General features: G+C 34.2%; 1 non-coding gene across 1 annotated transcript; it reads right to left on the minus strand.

Moving 5' to 3' along the window:
- Window positions 1–5,342: 5,342 nt before the first annotated feature.
- On the minus strand, window positions 5,343–12,968 carry LOC137825250 (uncharacterized). The gene is made up of 7 exons (XR_016514934.1): window positions 12,432–12,968; window positions 7,136–7,217; window positions 6,802–7,055; window positions 6,337–6,429; window positions 6,125–6,232; window positions 5,614–6,045; window positions 5,343–5,396 (listed from the first exon to the last, which is right to left on the minus strand). It is a non-coding gene; the product is annotated as an uncharacterized LOC137825250 (transcript).
- Window positions 12,969–18,843: the final 5,875 nt, after the last annotated feature.

Here is an 18,843-nt window from a genome sequence, read left to right on the forward strand (position 1 = left end):
TAAATATATTGCACAATTGAATATCTTTCATAACTGCCTCAGATCTGATACAAAAATGTTTCGAGACGCTACAACTTGTTGTACAATGATGTACATTGACATCAACAGACTATCAAGCCTATTATGATAGGTAGATTGAGCAAAAGAAAGGGATGTTGGACCTTAATAATTCATATGCGATTTTGGCTCAAAACAAAATTCTGACACAACAAATTGAAGCTTTTACCGAGAAGATGTCTAAGCTGCCACAAAATATACAAGCTGCACATTCTTGTCAGAGTTAACACCAACCAATGAGGTGATATTTTTTTGGAGGTGATCACCCCAAATACTCACTATTTTTACCAGAATAATCCATCTGAAGAGAAAAGTAATTATATATGCAACCAAGGAAGACAAGGTGGTTTCTCCAACAACAATTATCATAATAACATGCATCAAGGTTGAAGAAGAAATCATAATCAAGGTTTTAGATGGAAACAAGATTCTAGTCAATCTTACAAACAACCTCATTTTCAACAACAACCAATTTATCCTTCAGATAAGGAGAGAACAAGTAAATTGGAGGATACCTTGTAAAAATTCATACAAACCTCGTTGTCCAATCAAAAGAATACCGAAGTTGCAATTAGAAATTTAGAAACACAGGTGGGACAGATTGTTAAAAAGTTGGTAGATCGATAGAGTGGTCAGTTTTTAGCTAACACACAAACCAACCCCAAGGAGCATTGTAATTCAATTACCACTAGAATTGGTATAGTAGTAGGAGAGGAGATTGGTGATAATTTAGTTGCCGAGGGGGTGAGAAAAGATGAGAATAAGGAAGAGAAAAATGAGTGTGAGGAGGAAAAAAAATAAAGAAACAAAAAATAAAGTGAAAATAAAGAGAGAGGTGTTCCATTAACGGATTTAACATATCCCCCTCCTCCTTCAAGAAGAGATAAAGAGGAAATTGGCTAAAATTAAACAGATTTGTAAAAATTTGCAGATTAATATTCCATTTGTAGAGAGGCTTCAGAGCAAATGTCAACATTTGCAAAATTCATGAAGGAGTTGACTAAGAAGATGAACTTCATAAATGAAAATACTATAGAGCTGGAGGCTGGTTATAGTGCTATTATTTAGAAAAGCTTGCCCTTAAAATCCAAGGATCCAAGAAGTTTTAATATTCCAATAACCATAGGTGCTTTATTTTCGGACAAGGCTTTATTGGATTTGGGGGCTAGTATCAATTTAATGCCTTTGGCTATGTTGAAAATGTTGATCAAGATTGATCAAAGGCTTTGAAGAATCCAAATCTATGTGTTTGATGCAAGGTTGAAGTTGTTGTTGTGTTTAGGATAGGATCTGGGTAGTTTAAATGTGTAATCCACTCTTTGTTGAATCTAAAGCTAATGTGTTTTAAAACCTTTTTAAGTTTAAAGTGTTTTTCAAACTAAGTGAAACACAACCTGTTGTTTTGTCGAAACAACCGATTGTTTTACTCTTAGGTGTTTTTGAAAAGGTTGAAAACTGTTTTGGTTGGTTGACTTGCTGTCACACCAAAACAATCAATTGTTTCGTGATTTCAATCGATTGTTTCTTTGAAAATCCTAACAAAATTATGTTTTGTTAGTTGAGTGTGCTTTAAATGATTTCCAACTGAATACGCTCCTCTATTAAATGCTTTGACCAATCTTTGAAAGATATAAATAGTTTGTTTATGTTTTATAACAAACAAGAAAAACATATTTGAGTTTTTCAGTTGTGAAAGATTGCTTTCAAGTTTTGAACATTCACATCAAGCTTTGGGTTTTCTCAGGAGAGAGTGGAATAGGATTACATCTGTATTGATTTCAGATTGTTCTGTAAACAAGTGTAATTCGTTCTGAATATTATGTAAATTCTGGTGTTGTTGCCAAGGAGTGTTGTGTGCTCTTGAGGTGGACAAGATCAACATTTTTGGTGTGTGTTGTGCCAAAGAGAGTGTGTTTCTTGAAGGGTTCAAGGTCACTTCTTTGGTGGTTTGTGTGTAATCTGTTTTGATTGCTTAGTGGATTTCCTAGTGGCTTCTAACTGGATGTAGCTCTTGGTTTAAGAGTGAACTAGTATAAACTGTTTGTGTATCTCTTTCTTCCCTTAGACTCATTTAAATTCAGTTGTTATTGTTTTACTGGTATAAACAACCGATTGTTTCAAAGAAACAACCGATTTTTTTCTGGTGCTTTGCTGTTTTGTGCTTAACTTCTTGGCTAACTGAATTTTTGATTGAGTTTCATACAAAGGATTTTGTTCTAGCTGAAAAAGTTTTCAAAAACCCCTCTTAAACAATTCACCCTCCCTCTCGTTTAAGGCCATATATTCTAACAGAAAAGAATAGGTGATTTGGAGGTTAAACCCATCAAGATGACTCTACAGTTAGCTGATAGATCATCCATATGGTGTGGTTGAAGATGTTTTTGTAAGGTGTCATATTTCCTGTGGATTTTGTGGTGATGGACATAGAAGAAGACAAGGAGGTTCCCCTGATACTTGACAGACTTTTCATAAAAACTGCTAGGGATATTATTGATGTTGATGAGGGAAAGCTTAAAGTGAGAGCTCAAGATGATGAGGGAAGTTTTAATGTTTTTGATGGTTTAAAACATTCTATTATAGGGAAAGATTGTTTAAGAACATATGCAACAAATAAGCCTTTTCTGAAATTAAAGAATAGTTGGACCTTTCAAATACTTTAGAAAAAGTTATACATTATTGTACTCCACAAGTAGTTGAAAAGAAGAAAGAGTTTGTACCCGAATTTGTGGAAAAGCAACTCACTAATAATGAGCTATCTACATCATGTGTAAAGGAGGAAGACAAGGTTCATCAGGATGCAATTATAATGCAAGATGAATTTAAACCTTATCAACCAATTATGTTTAGTAGCTTTAAGATAAAATTCCTTCTTAGAAGGAAGACAAAAGGGTGAAGCTCGTGGGTTGTCAAAGAAACCACGACTAATGGAACTACTGAATTTGAAAGTCCATACTTAGAAGAATTAAAGTTGTAACCAGGAAATTATTACAACAAAGGGCTCATCCACCTTATAGAGAAACAAGTGTCAAGCTATATGATGTTAAACAAGCGTTTTATAAGAGACAAACCGAGATATATTTTTATTTCTTTTATTATTATTGTATTTTTTTTCCGCTTTGGTAATAATTGATAAACTCCATGATTATTTTACAAAATTTGAATTTTTGTGTAGAGAAACTCGCTTGGGCAAGATACAACTTGCTTGAGCTAGTTTTGCGTTTCAAAATTCTGTGCTCACGTAACCCAACCTCTGTATGCCTCCAGATCAGTTTGGAGTTTATGTTGCATGGCTTAGGGACAAATATTATTTTTTTCAGGTGGTAGGTCCAACAGATGAAGTAGGACCATCTGCAACTATAGATGATGATTTCAACACAGAGGTGGATGAATTGCTAATAAGAGATGATTGAACACAAAATATGGTTTTAACTTTTTAGTTATTTCCTTTTACTTTGTTTAATTTGCTTTTATTTTAGTTTTTTAAATGGCTTATATTTTTAGTTTAGTTTATTTGTTAAGTTATTTTTAGTTTTATTTTATTTATTAAGTTGTTTTTTAATTTTATTTTGTTCTTAAATGTTATTGTAAGAACTAGAATATTAATTTGAATTGTGGGAAAAGTGTACTCAGACTTCTTTTTGTTTAAAGATTAGAACAGTGAAATAATATAGACACGGGTTGAAAAAAATGTGTTGAGTCTATATTCAAATTTAGTTGAAATTGCGGTACATGAAAATTAAATAGGATGATTAGTTGGAACAAAGAATGACAAACAGTAAGGAATTAGACTAATTAAGCCTTGTAAGTGTGTGTGAATCTTAAATTGTTGAGAGTTTCACATATGAATTGACAGTTGTGGTTGCTTGATTTTTTATTTTATGTTACATCATAAAAAAAACATAAAATTGATTAAGGCATTTGTATTAATTAGACACTCAAAGCCAAAATGTCAACCTTTATTTAAAATTGATTATATCCTTGTGATAACCCATTTTTTTTTATTATTGCATCATGAACCTTAACTGATACATTTTCCTACATGTTGGCATGGTTAAGGAAGAAAAACATAGATGCAATTTATATATAGAAAAGAGAATTGTTGTTTTAGTTGTTTTGAATACTTGAAATTTTAAATAATTCAGTTGGTTGGAAAGAGGAGTAATCTGTTTCTATTATGATTTAAAAAAAGAAGATTTTTTTTTTTATATTGAATCATCACTACAAGAAAAATAGTTTTAGTAATATAAATATTCATCACTAAATACTATAAATATGTCACTATTAACATCTTGTGACAACAATTAAATTGTCACTAGTACTATTGTCACTATTACTTGTGACAATAATTTTAAATGTCACTAAAACTAAATGTTATTGTGACAATAATAATTATCACTAGTAATTCTATGTAATAGTGAAAATAATACGATATCACAATTACATAGTATAATTTTAATGTCGTGATAATTAGTTATTAATTATTAATATTGTATCATTATTGTTAGAAATTATGATAGTGTGTAATTGTCACAAATAAATAGATTGTGATAATTAATAGACAAATTATATTTTAAATTTTAAAAAATAATAATTAAAATAAATAAACATAAAATATAAATATAAAATATCCAACAATACTTTCAAATACAAGAACTAAAATATCTAACAATAATTTCAAATAAAATAACTAAAATATCCAACAATAATCTTAATAGGACCTCATTTTACTTGAAAATGTTTTAACTACGTGTATTTCAAAAAAATAACAATAAATGATATGTAATATCTTCAAGATTTTGATCCTGCAAAATAAATAAAATAAATCATTAATATCAATAAAAAAAATTAATCATATTTTAGAAATGTAAAGATGAAATTATGGATATATTAATGAAAAATTTAAATAAGAACCAAACCTATTGTATTTGGTAGAACATTTGACGTTTGATCTCTCTCTTTTTTAATATCTTGTTAGTGTAGAGTTTTCATAAAAAATTGTAACTTTCACTTTGAATTACAAGAGTTTTCCACTTGATTGCAACTATTATAATATTATAATAAGCATGAGTATGAATCCATGTTGATAATATAAATCAATCATAAATTAGCTTTTATATGGATCATATAATCTGCAACAAGTTGAACTTTAGCATTCAAACGTATGAAACTTAGTTTTATTTAATGGGACGTTGAGATGAGATATTATGATCCTTAAATGCATCTCAAATGTAATTTTGCTTACACATTAAAGAGAAGTTGTAAAACCAAGAACTAACGAATCCTACTTACAACATGAGGTATATGCTACTTAGGTCTATTGACTTGCGGCATGCCAAAAACTACAATATAAAGGCAATGGCCAGATTGATAATGATAACAAGGTCATGGTACATTTCATGAAAAATCCAAGAAATAGGGTTCTAAATAATAAATTGTGTGAATGAAGTTTTTTCTACTCATAGGATATTTCCGAAGAATAAAAAATTAATTAATAATATTTTAGAAATGTAAAATGTACTTATAGACATAGTAATGGAACAACTTAACAGAACTTACTGTATTTGAAGGAACATTTGAATTGTTAAATGATAAAGCTCCTAGTAGAGTAGCCATTTGACGTTTCCTCTCCATTTTAATTTCTTGCTTCATTTGGTCATGTTGAGTTTTCATAGAAAGTTTTTGATCTTCAATTAATTGACGTAGAGATTGCAATTCACTTTGAAATTGATTGTTAGCCTTTTCCTGTTGTTGGATTATGCTAGTCAAAATTTTGCACTTCTAACTCTATATCATTTGCTCTTTTTTGTTCATTCTCCATTTTACTTTGATAACTTGTCTCTCTGCATTTCTTTTTGTCATTGATACACTTCCTATACCTTGTGAGTGATTTGGTTTCATTCCTAGTACATATGCAAAATGTTTAACCAATGGCACAGGTGCTTTTGAAATTTCTTCTCCATACACTTCACTCACATTTTTGAAATTTTCCTACATAATGTTAACACACAATAATTAACATTGGCAACTAGCATTGAATTAAATCATTACACTACTTTTTTTTACTTACCGTAATTTCTTCTCCATTAGGATTACACCAAGTGCCATCAGATCTCATACGTGTAGCCTTCCATACTTCCATTGCATTTGGCCATTCCTCACTTTTTAATTCTTCTTTCTATTGAAAACAAATAAATAAGGTAATAAAATGATACATTAAATAAAAGAATAAAACAAACTTTTATATGTGAAACATAAAGAAATCATAGAAAACAACATTACCATTTCAAATGCCTTTTGGACAATTGATTTAGTGCCAATAATTGATTTAATTCCTTGTTTACTTCAACTAGCTTTATTTTTCAAGCTCCTTTCCTATAAATTTAGAAATAATTTAATATTATAATACATAAAAAATAAAATTCAAATTTAAGATATAGATATACAAAGAAAGTAACCTTACCTTAAACTTAGAATCATTTCATTTGTTATGTATTAACCAAGTCCAATATTCGTGTACTACATCATGTGGCACGCCTTTGTTTTGGATATATGTTTGATACAAATGGTGATGTCTATTTCTATATTGCTTTTGCAATTGTTTCATTGCATGTTCTTTATCCTTTTCCATCAAACATAATGCATCCTAAAGTCATGAAGTTAAAAGGAGTACCAAATAATCAAAATAGATTAAATATATAAATAAAAATTAATTAAGTACACTTACATGAATAGAGTAATACTAACCTTCATATGTTTCCACATTAGAGTTAAATCATCTTCAGATATCTCCTTCCAAGTTTTAACTTGTAAAGGAGCCTTTTGACATATACACATAGTTGCTTCAGCCTTGAAATATTTTGCATGTTTTCCACAAAGTTTAAAATAAGGAGGGCGAAATTGGATGTCAAAAGTATTTCCCATTACAATTAATTTATCTCTTTTCTTTGGAAGTTTTACATTAATGGTATGTCCATGTTGCTTCTTAACAACATGTTGACCTAAATTAAATTAGGGAAATAAATCAATACCAATTTCACTAATTATTTATTCAATCTAGAAAAACATGTGATACAAATACCTGTACTTGTTTCATGTTGCTCAACATTAACCAACTCAGATGCATTGACCCTTTTAGAATTTAATCTTAATGATCTTGTTATCTACAAAATATAAAGTAAATAATCACAAAACTTTAGGAATGAGTTACACTATCAACCTAAATTAGATACATGTTACTTGTGTAATTAAACTAAACACGAACATTTATACATTTTAAGAATCTCATTACATACCTTTTTTTATTGTATTTTTCATCTTCACTTGAATATTGAAACTCTTCTAATTCTTTGGGTCTATACTCTTCATCGTTCTCTTCATTGTTAGAATATATGGCCTTAAACAAGAGGAGGGTGAATTGTTTATGAAAGATTTTCGCAAACTTTGAAGGTACAATGAAAGCCAATGAAGAATCACAGAGAAGGCAACTATGGAAAACAATGCACGAAGTTGTTTTAGTTGATTTCCAGAAAATCAACCGGTTGTTTTTGCGATTCAACCGGTTATTTTTATCAGAAATTAATAAAAACAACTTAAAACAGATATATGTGAGATCAGGGAAGAGAGAATCACATAAACAAATTTATACTAGTTCACTCTTACACCAAGAGCTACATCCAGTCCCCAGAAACCAATAGGTATCTACTATGCAATCAAAATCCATATTACAAACACACCACCAAAGAAGTGACCTTGAACAGCTCAAGTCACACACTTCCTTTGGCACACAAACACCACAAAAATCAGAACACCCTCTAATTCTGCACTTACACATCAGTATTTAGAAATACAAGAGATACAAAAAGGATTACACCTGATGAAGATAAAATCAAAAGATTACAACAATCCTATTCCACTTCTTTGAGAAAACCCAAAAGCTTGAATGCAAATCTTGAAAACTCAAATCTGTTTTCACACTTTCACAAATGTCTCAAACTGTTATCAAACTTTAAGAGAGTATAACAACTTCTTTAAATACTCCAAAAGTTATTAAAAACATTTAAAGCAGGAGCCTATTCAGTTAGAAAACATTTAAAGCTGATTTGCAAACATAACAGAAATTCTTTTATGGATTTTCAACAAACAATCGGTTGAATTCACGAAACAATCGATTGAATTGGTTTGACAGTAAAGTCAACCAAGTCAAACAGCTTCAAACCCTTTTCAAAAACCTCTAAGTCTCAAACAACCGATTGAAACGATAAAACAACTGGTTGTTTTTCCACTTCTTTAGAAAACAATCTTTTCCAAAAAGGTTTTGACTCCAAACTGTTTTAGATTCAAACAAAGAGTGGATTACACATCATTCTACTCAGATGCCACCCACACAAGCAACAACTCCAACCTTCCATCAAACACCATGGATTTGGAGACATCAAAGCGTCAAGATCATCTTTGATCAACAATCTCCCTCTATTTGATGAAAACAAATCCTTGGTTGCTTGTGTTGATCTGTTTGAATCTGAACCAGCACCTGCAAAACATAAATTATGCAAACACAGAGCATATATACCAGCAGGTTACCAAGGCACACAAACCAGTTTTCTGCTTTACCAAAGGAGCATAAAACAGGCAAAAAAAAATGTCAAACCAGTGAGTGTAGCAGCAACATAAACAATTTTAAGCATAATTAAAACTTTAAATAAGAGTTTGCAATAGAAACATACACAACACAAAAACAAACACCTTCTCCCCCTATTTGTCTTCACAAATAAAATGAAGAAAGGGATAAAAACAGAATTAAGAAAAAACATAATACTAGTGTGTGTAGCAGCACTATTGCTGCAACAAACCTGTGATACCATATCAGAATTGTAGCAAAAATCTATAGTGTATCAGAGTTATGGCAGCATCAGAATAAACTATAAAACCAATGTGTGTAACAGCAGAACTATGGTGAACCAAAGCTATGGCAGCAGCAGTCCAAAGCAGTTTTCAACACCCCATAAGAGTGTAGAATTACAACATCAAACCACCAATTTGATTGCCTTTCATAAAAAGTTTTGAATTTCAAAGAAAACAAAGAATACATCTCTTTATTATCTGATTCAGAGGCATAGTAAATGCATTTTTGACCCACAATGGTTTTTGAAAGAAAAGAAAAAGTTGTAATCATGCATAAGAATTCATAACAACTTTATTCAAATGTGTCAGAGGTAAAACAATCGGTTGTTTTTCTAAGACAGCAAGAAAATGTTATTTTTCAAAGCATATCATCTTTCAAAGTGATGAGAAATGCATAATGAAATACATTCATACTTTTGCATTACCTCAACATGTTTAGAAGTTCATTTGGTCTTATGAAGCCAAAAGCATAGGATGAACATGTACAACTTACTTTACATAGGTCATGAATTTTGACTTGTCAAGAATTTGAGAAAGGTGTATGCTTTTAAACCATAAGCATCACTTTGACTATTCTTCATCATAACACCTGTACTTGAAAGGTCCTGCAACACAGAATTGATGCATATACAAAACAAGTATAGAAGCAAGATAACAAGACGCACACAACTAGTTTTCTGCATATACAACATTAGTAAAACAAAACAAAAAAAGTGAAGTGTTCAAGTGCTTTCAAGTGTAGAATAGCAACAACATAATGCACAGTTTCAAAGCTATCTGTACAACCAAATCAAGCATAAACTTCTCCCCCTATTTGTTCTCACAGATAGACAATGAGAAGGGATTGTACAAAATAGAAATCAAAATGATAATATAGTAGTCCAACAGTACAAACAATGTTGACATTTCAAGAATAGAAAATGATATAGAGCTTTCAAGAAAACAAGTGAATATAATCTTTTATTATCAGATTCTGAGGCACACTTAATGTATATTTGTCCAAAAGCAAGATTTGAAAAAGAGAAATAGGTTTAATTACGCCTAAGCAAACTTGACGGCATTATATAGAGGTGCCAGAGGAAAAACAATCGGTTGTTTTACTATGACAGCAAAGAAAACATTTTTCATAACCAAAAATTACCTTTTAAATTGATTAAAAATGCAGTATGCAATTTGTTCATACCTTTGCACAGAGAACCCCAATAGATTCACCCAAAAAGAAGACTTTGAGATGTTTATATAGTCACAAGGCATACTTACTATACCGTCCCGTATCCGGGCGTTGACTAAGTCAAGGTCAAAGTCAACGGCTGGAGAGTCAAAGTCAACGGCTGGAGAGTCAAAGTCAACACCAGGCGTCGCCTAGGTGGAGAGACTCCAAGAGGAAGCGTCGCCAAGGCAAGGCGTCGCCCAGGTGAAGGCGTCGCCCAACTAGGGCGTCGCCTGATCAAACAGTGCTAAAGCAAGGCAATCACGGTGTGGTTCCCCGATACCCATGGGTAGGAAAGACCATGGAGGAAGCGACACCGTGGGAAGGCCTCAGGTCCCGATAGCACGGGGCAACGATAAAGAGAAGGAAAAGGTGGCTTCAAGGCCATAGTAATAGTACCAGTGTAGGGCAGCCTGACTCGTGAAGTGCTCCTGCCGCCCCAGAGACGCCTGTGGGGCAGATACGACTCAAGAGGAAGGTCACGCCCAGGGCAGCCGGGTGCAGGGTACAAGAGGAAGGCAGATACGCTCTCAAAGTAAGTGACTAGATAATTGGGGGCATGAGTTGGCACCCAAAAAGTCACCCCTAGCGCAGTAGCACTCCCAGGCAGGAGGACTCACACGTAGAAACGTCCCCAGATGGGCAGAAGCGCCCCCAGATGGGGTCACGGCGTCGTGAGGACCTCCACGTGTACGACAGCCATGCCAGAATAGAAACACCCTTTAGTCAGGTGCCAGGTAATTAAAGTCATTCAATACAGTTTTCCTTTCGAGCATTCAGGTACTATAATGGCTCCCAAGCGTTTCAACGTCTTAAATGCGCTACGTTTTCTAATTAAACGCTTTAATGAGTGCGTTACGTTTGTGATTAAAAGCGCTTTAAGGCGCTTTAAATGCTTGGGTAGTTTAAATAGCGCAGAGAATGTATGAAAAAGGGTTCGAACTTTCTGCAAATTTACGAGAGCTCTCTAGTTGCTTGCTCGTGCTTCAACAGTTACGAACAAGGGACTGGGGAATATTTTTGCCTGAGAGAGAGAACACAGACACACAATACACAGTTATTTTTACCACCTTCAGAGTGCCATACGCGGTGCTCAGAGACGGAGGTGAACAATTTTGGTGTTTCTTGCTGGTTGACTTGAGCGTCGGAGTGCAAACGGCCGCTAGGGCGCCTCTTTGTCCTCTTTTTTGCAGGAATACACAGGCAATCAGTGGGAAGGAGTCCCTAGCAGACGGTTGAAGTCGCGCACGAAGACGTCCTGGTCAACCGGACGGAACACTTACAAAAGTTGAGAAATGAAAACACACATACAATCTTTATTCTTGAAGTTTCTCTTTTCAGCACCCACTATGCATGTGCCAAGGATGTCTCTTGACATTCAAAGAACCCTGCAAGACATATACAATTGAAAAGTGTAGGTACAAAGATTTACTTTGCTCTTGATGTTCTTCCCTTTAGCAGTCATTCTTCAAGCCCAAAAGTGATTATTGGCTTCCAAGGATACCTACATGAAAGGATTAAGAAGCAAGATTTGGTCTCCTTATGAATTTGGGTCCAATGATGTTAGTAGGAGCCTTAGGAACCCATCTCATTACACCTTTAGGAACAAAAAACTTCCTAATATTGCAGAATCTAACTAAGTGGCCTCTTTTCATGCAATAAAAACATGTAACAACCGGTTGTTTCGATTTTTCAATCGGTTGTTTTTCTGGAAGTTTTGAAAAAGACTTTGAAAACTCATTTTTTCTTGCTCTGTGGATTAAAACCTAAACCTGCTTTTCCAAAAACACAATTTTGATATGCCAAGACATTCTCAAAGTTGGAATTACCCTCTGAAAGCCAATCCACAGTTTTCACAAGGTAGTAAACCTTCTTTTTCAAGAGATTCACAATTTTCACAAACAAGTGAGTCACACTTGCAAGAAGAGTTCTTGTAAAGCATTTCTAGATTTTAAAAATCAGTTTTTGAATTCTCCAACTCTTTTTCCAGTGCCTTGACTCTGTTTTCAAGCCAGTTATTCAACCCTTTCAATCGGTTGTTTAAGAGTGTCAATCGATTAGCTTCCTCATGTGTTTCTTTAAAAGCTTGAAGAAGTTTACTATAATTTTCAGCATTTAAAGAACTACAAGAACTTACACTACTGGCATCATCCTCTTCCTTGGCCATCAAACACAGATTAGCTTCTTCATCTTCACTTGATGAGGAGCTTCATGGAGAGACATCATTTTCGTCCCAAGCAATGTAGGCTCTTTTTTATTTTGCCTTCCTTTCCATCTTGCTTGACTTTTTCTCTTTGTTTGGGCATTCAGCCTTTATGTGCCCCTGTTCTCCACAACCATAACAAGTATAATTGTTAGCATTAAAATCACTGGTTTTCTTTTTGCCATACCTTTCTTTATTGGAGTCTTTGTTGCGATTTGTTGAACATTTTGGACAGCAAACTAAGAGTTTCTCATTCAGTCTCATCACTTGAAACTTGGTTGTTCTTGTGCTTTTGGCAATTTTCAAGGCAATGTTTCTCACATGCTTATCTTCATTCTCTTGAATGTTGAGTCTATTCATCTCCAACTCATGCTCCCTAAGTTTTCCAAACAAGGAGGTTGTAGTCAAAGATGTCAAGTCCGTTGATTCTGGGATAGCCGTGACTTTAGGTTGCCAAGATCTATCAAGACATTTGAGAATCTTGATATTCAATTCTTCTTTGTCAAAGAACTTTCCAAGACTCATAAGGTGATTAACAATATGAGTGAACTGCTTTTGCACATCCGCAATTGATTCTCCTTTGAGCATTCTGAACATCTCATACTCTTGGATTAGAGTATGTTTCCTTGCACTCTTTACATCGTTTGTTCCTTCATGAGTTATCTCTAGTGTATCTCACATCTCCTTAGAAGATCCGCATTGAGAGACCCTGAAAAACTCATCAGAATTTAAGGCAGAGGTGATAATATTTTTTGCAATGCAATCAAACTTCGCTCTTTTGTTTCCTGCATCAGTCCATTCAGACCAAGGCTTTTCAATAGAAACACCATCATTTTCAAGCTTAGGAATAAAATGGTCATTTTCAATTGCATCCCATAATCCTTTATCAAGAGATTCAACAAAGATCTTCATACGTACCTTCCAAAATTGGTAATTCAAACCACAGAACAAAGGTGGTATGTTTATTTATGCACCCTCCCCAAAGGGTAATTTTTCATCCATAAGAAAAAGATTTTTAGGATCAAACTTGAATATTTTTCAAGTACCAAGCTCTTGATGCCAATTGTTAGAATATATGGCCTTAAACAAGAGGGGGATGAATTGTTCATGAAATATTTTTGCAAACTTTGAAGGTACAATGAAAGCCAATGAAGAACCACAGAGAAGGAAACTATGGAAAACAATGCACAAAGTTGTTTTAGTTGATTTCCAGAAAATCAACCGGTTGCAAAAGCCTATTCAGTTAGAAAACATTTAAAGCTTATTTGCAAACATAACAGAAATTCTGTTATGGATTTTCAACAAACAATCGGTTGAATTCACCAAACAACAGATTGAATTGGTTTGACAGCAAAGTCAACCAAGTCAAACAACTTCAAACCCTTTTAAAAAACCTTTGAGTGTCAAACAACCGATTGAAACGATAAAACAACTGGTTGTTTTTCCACTTCTTTAGAAAACAATCTTTTTCAAAAAGGTTTTGATTCCAAACTATTTTAGATTCAAACAAAGAGTGGACTACACATCATTCTACCCAGATCCCACCCACACAAGCAGCAACTCTAGCCTTCCATCAAACACCATGGATTTGGAGACATCAAAGCTTCAAGATCATCTTTGATCAACATTCATCTCTTTCTTTTCCCTTCTTGTTCTTGGTATTTTGAGTTGGGACTTTCAAAGAATAAGCTAAATGTGATAATGCCAAAGCCTCTAGTTTTTCTTTGTTTTCTGAAATTCTTTGTAGCCTTTGGTCTTCATATTTAGACATGTCTCTTGTGAAAAAAAGTTAAGATGTAATATATATGGTTCCTCCATCTTTTCCTGTTAAAAGCTCAAGCTTTGAGCTCAACTAAGGTGAATAATTGAAAACCAAGCACAGGGAAATGGGATAATCCCAAATCTCCACCAATGCTACTTATAGCATTCTCCATTCTCGAAGAAAAACCGTGCAAATGTGATACTCCCAAATCTCCTCCAATACTACTCCACGCATTCTCCACTGCCAAAGAAAAATCATGCAAAGGAAATGCTCCCAAATCTCCCTAATACTTCTAATTTAATAGGTAGTGCAAAATTTATTCTTTTTGTAATTATGTTGGGGAGGAAGCAGATGGCATCTCGATCTTACCATTCTTACGAATCCGTTTGTTAAGATCCTATTGATATATTAACAATTTATTGACTCTTAGGCCAACCAATTTAAGTAAACTAAAAATCATACAATGTGTAACATGTTCATTAAATTAACTTGAGTTTTATATTAAAACAAAAATGAAAAGGAAAAGATGGGACAAATGAACATTAAAATCTCCAAAAAAATCTAGATAGCAACATAATCCTTAATTCATCTCCACTTGACCCCACCATCTCTCACATTATTTCCTTTTAAGTGGCTAATCTAAACCCTTTAATAAGTAGTTTTAGAGATTCATTCTCTCTCTTGCTAATCTCTAAAACTGCAAGGTATAGATTGGGTTTAGGTGCAATGTTGTAAACCTGTTTTTTAATGATTTTAGGTTTCATTACCTTATTGGTCCCAACATTTTGGGTCAATATTCAATTAAGCACAATGGTTTTTAAAAAAATCAATTTGGTCTTTATGTTTTTTAAAATGTATTCAAAATGGTGATTTATGTTAAGTCGCACCAAACGGCGTTAAGGGATGCTTATGTGGCAGAGACGTGTCAACTGACGTGGATGGTTACATTAGTTTAGCCCAAAATGAATTGGGGGTTTAGGGTTTAGTAATTTGATTTGGGGATTATACATTTTTAATTGTAAGGTTAGGGTTTCTGAGAAACAAGGTGCGATTGTGAACAACGATCTTGAAGTGCGATCTCGTGGTTCAATTATGTGGTGCGATTGTGAGGTGCAATTGAGTGTTGCGATCCATAGCTCGTGAAGGGGCAGCGATTGAGGAACTCGAAGGCATTGTCGAGCATGGTGCCATTTCATGGTTCGTCGTTTATAAGGTTAGGACATTTGGTTCAGTTTGTGATTACTTTTAGAGAACATATACATAGTAGTTTATGATGTAGGGTCCACCATGTGCAAGATTTTTCTATGTGTGGTCCAACATTTGGTCTCTGACATAATTAAGTGAAGGATTACTTTGTAAGTTGTTTGTAATTTGTTGTCATTTGTATATTTATATTTCACAGGAATACCTTTTATAAAGTTCATATCATGGAAGAAAGTTATTTTCAGCTTGTGGTCCACCATAGTGGGACATTTTGTGATGCGAGATATGTTGGTGGTGATACATCAACATGGTCATGTGACGATGATAAATGAAGTTACTTTGAAATAGTTGGCATCCTAAAGGACATGGGGTTTTTAACAGTACAGGAGATGTGGTATTCACGTGGAGGTTGTGAAGAGTTGGAAAATAGATTGGAGGTACTGGTTGATGATGGTGGTGCAATAAAAATGTTGAAAATTGCAAATACACATGGTGAAGTTCATTTATTTTTAGTGCATGTTGTATCAGAGGCAGAAGTGATGTTGGTTTTAGGTGATGGTGTACATGGTTGTGGTGTGGAACCCACAGGTGTTGAAGTTGATGTTGAGGATGGTGGTGGTGTTGAACCCACAGGTGTTGAAACTGATGTTGAGGATGACGGTGGTGTGGAACCCACAAGTGTTGAAATTGATGCTGAGGATGGAAGGTGTGGGTGAGGAGGACGAAAGTCACGGTGGTCAGGATATTGGTACGCCTATTCATGAAGATATGGAATGTGATGATGATGATGATGTTTGGCATGTGTCAGAAGATTCTTCTTGGTTAAGGGAAGGTGAATTTATTGAAGGTGAAATTAAAGTTCAGAGTTAGGTCCTAGAGATAAGGGTCATGGTGATGGTAAGGGTCAGGGTTTAGGGTTTAATCCTGAGGTTAGGCATAGGCACAGAAGTAAAAGGCAAGCCAGTAATCCTATAGAAGGTTTAGAACCAAATTGTACAGATGATTTGCAGGATTTGGGTGGTGATGATGATGAAAGTGAAGGAACATTTGTGCATGATAGAGGGTTGTCATATACAGAGTGGGAATCAGAAGAGTTAGATAGCATGGAAGAATTTGAAGATGGTGAGAAGGATATTTGTACAGGTGGTAAATTTCCATCATTTGAAATGCCAAAAAACATGGTAGATTTTTCTTGGGATTTGGGTACCTATTTTACAGACAAGGAAGCATTTAAAGATGTCATTAGAACTTATGTTGTCCATTCAAGGAGGAACTTGAAATTAGTAAAAAATGATAATTCGAGAGTTCGTGTGTGTTGTATTGGAGCACAAGGACAATGTAAATGGTTTGCATATTGTGGGTTCTTACTCTCAACAAGTTGTTGGTAGTTAAGAAAACTAAATGATGTACATACTTGTGCTAGGCAGTTTAAGGTTGATTTGTTGAGCATTAAATGGTTGAGTGGGAGGTTGGAGACTTCTTTAAGTCATAATCCAAATTTGAGAAGTAATGATGTAAGGAATAAAGCTGTTAAAAAATGGAACACAAGTATAAGTAAGTCAAAAGCTCAACGGGCAATGGCCATGGTGTTGAAGACTGTCCAGGGTTCATTTCAAGATCAGTACAAACGAATTTATGACTATGAACATGAGGTCATGCGTGAAAATCTGGGGTCTACAGTTAAAATGAAAGTTAAAGACATGAATGGGTTAAAAGTTTTTAACATATTTTATGTGTGCTTAAAAGGCTACAAGGATAGCTTTATATCTTGTAGGCCCATAATTGCTTTGGATGGGTGCTTCTTAAAAGACTTTTATGGTGGTGAACTGTTGACAGCAGTTGGGAGGGACCCAAATGATTAGATGTTACCACTAGCATATGTTGTGGTTGAGGTTGAATGCAAAGATTCTTGGACCTGGGTTTTGCACCTTTTAATTAAAGATGTTGGGGGTGTAGATGTATGTGAAGGCATCACTTTCATGTCTGACCAACAAAAGTGCCTCTTTGCATTGAAAAATCATTTGAACAATGTCCAAGTGCAACACGACCATCTCACCCAAGGTCATCCCACACAAGCTCATCTCACCCACAACCATCTCACTCAGGCCCATCTGACCAAGGTCCAAGTCAGGCAGCTCCAACTGCACTCCCTCCACCATCTCCCCCTACTCAACCAAAAGTTTCACAACCATCTCAGTCAGCTCGAAGGACAACAAGATCAAGTGCAAAATTTTCAAGACCCAACACTAAGCTTAAGTTAAAGTCCATGAGAGATCGCTTTTGGAAGCCATGAATGCTTTTGGAACTCACTCATTTCTACACCTATGTATTTTGAAAAACAATTATTATAGGCTCATGCTAATGTATTTTGGAATCATAATTTGGTAATTTGTTAATGTATCATGTACGGAATGTATTTGGTAATTTTTGGAGTACATTAATGTTATCAGGTTCTATGATAATTAAGTTTGCTTCATTCCAAATCTATGATAATTAAGTTTGTGTTTATGCTTGTTACATTTATATTCCTATTGGTATAGCTTAGCCTATGAATAGTGGACTTTTGATTTACTCTAAGAAGGGAAAAGCTGGATTGAACATGTATTGTTCTCTTTCCTGCTCAACTAATGTCAAACTTAGTAATGACTTTTGCTAGTTGTCTTCAAGATGGGAAAATTTGCACTCAATTATTTTATTGTTAAACTACTGTTCAAATATTGAATTACTCTTGCATCACCTAGCAGTGTAAAATTTGAGTGTTTGTTTGGAACTCTACATAAAAACAAGAAAATAGTACATAATTTCTATGCCAACCACTTGTTAAATGATGAACTCGTTCATTAAAATTCATTTTGTATTGATATAAATTTCGGGATACATATTACATACTGGACATAATGAACTCAACACACTAATACATATTACATTAACTAATTCAATTATAATCCCAACCAAAATATACATTGATACATCACTCATGGGAATTTTAAGAAAATAGTCAACATACAATGTTTATTACAACAACAACACACAACCCTACTAATAACATCTTAATCCACTTTCTTGACATCTTCAGACGTTTTTCCAAGCTACAAATTTTGTTTCTTTGTCTAGCAATCATTCCATATTTGTCATCCCAGTGTCTTCAATGCACCATCTGAAAAAATTGCATCCCGTGCTTACGACACTTTTACTTTGTATTAGACAAAACGATAACCAAAAAATCAATACCAATGCATTTTTTTTTCATAAACCACAGTTTCATAAATCTCACCTTGTACTTTGGACACCCCAAAAATTGCCTCCCACCATTTTTTACAGTTGTTGATATTCTCAAAACCCCAAATTCCCCACAATCGCAAATGGGAGCAACAAAAGTCGTCCTGCTCCCACCTCCATGGCTATAATTAGATCGTTGTTTCACTTCCATTTGATTACAGCTGCATGATGATACAGATGCAGACCTATAGGCACACATTTCCACCACAAAAGGACCTACACCCACGA

The sequence above is a fragment of the Phaseolus vulgaris genome, chromosome 8 (genome assembly GCF_051622355.1).
Source record: "Phaseolus vulgaris cultivar YP4 chromosome 8, ASM5162235v1, whole genome shotgun sequence".
In the NCBI taxonomy this organism is placed as follows: Eukaryota; Viridiplantae; Streptophyta; class Magnoliopsida; order Fabales; family Fabaceae; genus Phaseolus; species Phaseolus vulgaris.